This window comes from Crocuta crocuta, unplaced genomic scaffold, assembly GCF_008692635.1.
Source record: "Crocuta crocuta isolate KB4526 unplaced genomic scaffold, BGI_CrCroc_1.0 scaffold80, whole genome shotgun sequence".
In the NCBI taxonomy this organism is placed as follows: domain Eukaryota; kingdom Metazoa; phylum Chordata; class Mammalia; order Carnivora; family Hyaenidae; genus Crocuta; species Crocuta crocuta.
Window position 1 is genome coordinate 3,719,051 of NW_027527559.1, and position 2,561 is coordinate 3,721,611.

General features: G+C 52.5%; 1 pseudogene; it reads right to left on the reverse strand.

The window, feature by feature from the left end:
- Positions 1–1,477: 1,477 nt before the first annotated feature.
- Positions 1,478–2,169, reverse strand: LOC144236432 (transcription cofactor vestigial-like protein 1 pseudogene; annotated as a pseudogene).
- Between the last annotated feature and the right edge of the window lie 392 nt (positions 2,170–2,561).

The following is a 2,561-nucleotide window of genomic DNA, read 5'->3' on the forward strand; positions in this document are numbered from 1 at the left end:
GCCAGCATCTTCCCATGTCTGGGCATGTTTATACCCTTCTGGGGTGTTTTTTGTTTGTTTTTTCCCAAAAACATAGTTGTATTATTCACCCTGTGAGCTATTACCCAGGAGCAAGTGGGGGCCATGTGGATGGGAACATGGGCAGCAAGGCCTTCTGGGGTTGTCGTGGGCTAACTGCCAGGCTCACACTGGCCACAAGGGCGTCTACTAGACTAGAGAGATGAATGATTTTGGAGAAATTTGTCACTTTATCTAGAACAATCTGCAGTGGTCCTGCTGCCATGTCTTGGACTAAGCGTTGTCTTTCACCACCAGTTTGTCTGAGATGCCGCGCGTATCCACGCGGGTGGCCCCAGCGGCTCTGTACTGAAAAGAGAGCTACTAGCTCCCAGGTGCCCCTGACAGTGAAAGGGCCGAAGGGAAGATTTCATTGTTGGTGAAAGCCAGGTGAGCCCCGGTGGCAGGCTGTAAGGTGTCACCAAGGTCCAAGGGAACACCTGTGTGGTGTCAGATGCCAGATGCTCATCCTCGGAGTGAGGGCGGAAAGGAACTCCTGGAACTGCAACTAAGAAATGCTCTTGGCACAGAACTTCCTCCAGGCCCCGCCTGGTAGGGTGCAGTTTGCAACCTCACTTCTCAGATTTCTCAGCAAGTCCATTTGGAATCACATTTTTAAAAATGGAGGAATCAAGAATCGCAGTGGCAGTACTTCATTTGGGGCACCTGGGTGGCTCAGTCAGTTGATTGACTTTAGCTCAGGTCATGATGTCATCGTTTGTGAGTTCGAGACTCACGTCAGACTTACCACTCTCATTGCAGACCCCCCTTCAGATCATCTGTTCCCTCTCTCTCTCTGCCCCTCCCCAATCACATGTGCTCTCTCAGAAATAAAACATTAAAAAAGGAGAAAGTACTTTATTCATGAGAACCTTCCTGAAACCTTCTCAACTTCCTGCTATACCCTGAAGATGCAGGGAATGCCCAGCCTCAACTCTTTCTCAGTGTGTCTTATGTTCATTTTGCTTTTGGTGGAGGCTGGCGTGCAGTTGGCACAGTCTGGGTGAGGTTAGAAAGCTTCGGGATGTTCCTCAGAGCTCGTCCATTCAGGTGGCAAAGTGGGACGACCCCGTGCGGTACCACAGGTCCTTCTGGGAGAGGGTTAGGGGACTCTGATTTCTAACTAGGAGGGCAGTGGTTGCAGGGAGGGTGGGATGAGCCTCTGCGGTCCCATCCCTGAACTGCTCTCTTAAACATTTCGTGTGCTAGGGAGTCACTGAATCTGAGAACTCCTGCTGTACGGGGTACGTGCCAAGGAGCAGAAGTGTAGACTTTTAGGGAGAACAGAAACTTGCTCCTGGTGCAGTGCTCTTTAGTGACGGCAAGAGAAAAGGACAGTGCCATCTCTAGACCCTCTAGATTCATAGTAGAAAATCATGAGCAGGTTTGGAAAAAGGAATTCTCTTCTTCAGACCAAAGTTCAATAAAAGAGCACATTTTTTCTCTCTGGAGACTGACGTTTTTCGCTTACAAGGTTGGCATTGGCAGGTCCGCACGCTGGGGAGAAATACATTTTCTCACAGTGGGCGGAGCTGGGAGGCACGCTGAAGAGCCGTCCCGTGCGTCCGGCTATCTGGGCAGCGCTGCTGCAGATTCCTGAGGAGGGGCTGGGTGTCGGTCTTGCTGGGGGAGGCTCCAGGAGGGCTCCTATTTCCCATCGGGCTGGGGCTCTGGCACCTTGTGAGAGTAGCCAGCCTCTGAGGAGCTGGGGCTGGCTGGGGAGAGGTAATGCCACAGCTCGCCAGATGGAACAGGGGGGCTCCCCACCAGGGACACCAGGTACTGATCCATAGTCTTGAGACGAGGCCTGTTGAAGCTGCACTTGGTGGCACCATATGCAAAAGATGCTTCTGGCTCTGGCTTTGTCCCCTGAGAAGAGAAACGCCACTGATTTGGAGGCATGGCACTGTCATTGCTCAGGATCACATCTGCACTCTGGCTCAAGGGGCTCAGTCGCTGGGGGCTCCTGACGTTGTTCAGAGCTCTGCAGAAGTGTTCCTCCACTATGCTGCTGATGTCCCCTTGGAAATAGGTGAAGAGGATGCACTGGGAATTCCACTCAGTCTTTAGAAGTCTCTGCAGCTGGATAGCAGTTTTCCCCATTTCTTCCATTTGAGGGATGCAGATAACAGCTTAATTCCTGACCATCAGCTGAGACACCAGGATTCCGCAGCTGGGCAGAGGTGGTGCTCACAGTTGCCTGGCTCACTTTGGAGCAGCTCTTACACCCTTTCTCTTTGAAAGCTACGTGTGTCCCTGGGAGGTGGTGCCACACTTCGGACCGGTCCCTGTGGGCCGCATGGAGACGGCCGCTGTAATTCCTTCTGCCACTCACAGCGGCCAAGCACGTTTGATGAGGAGCCTTGCATATGTTTGAGCCTCAGTCACAGGTACTCAGGTACACAGACTGCCAACTGCCCCCCCAAAGGGGCATCATGGTGGGTAGAGTGTCAACAGTGAAGACGCCAAGAACAGAAAGGGAATTTCACTCCCTCCACCCTGAC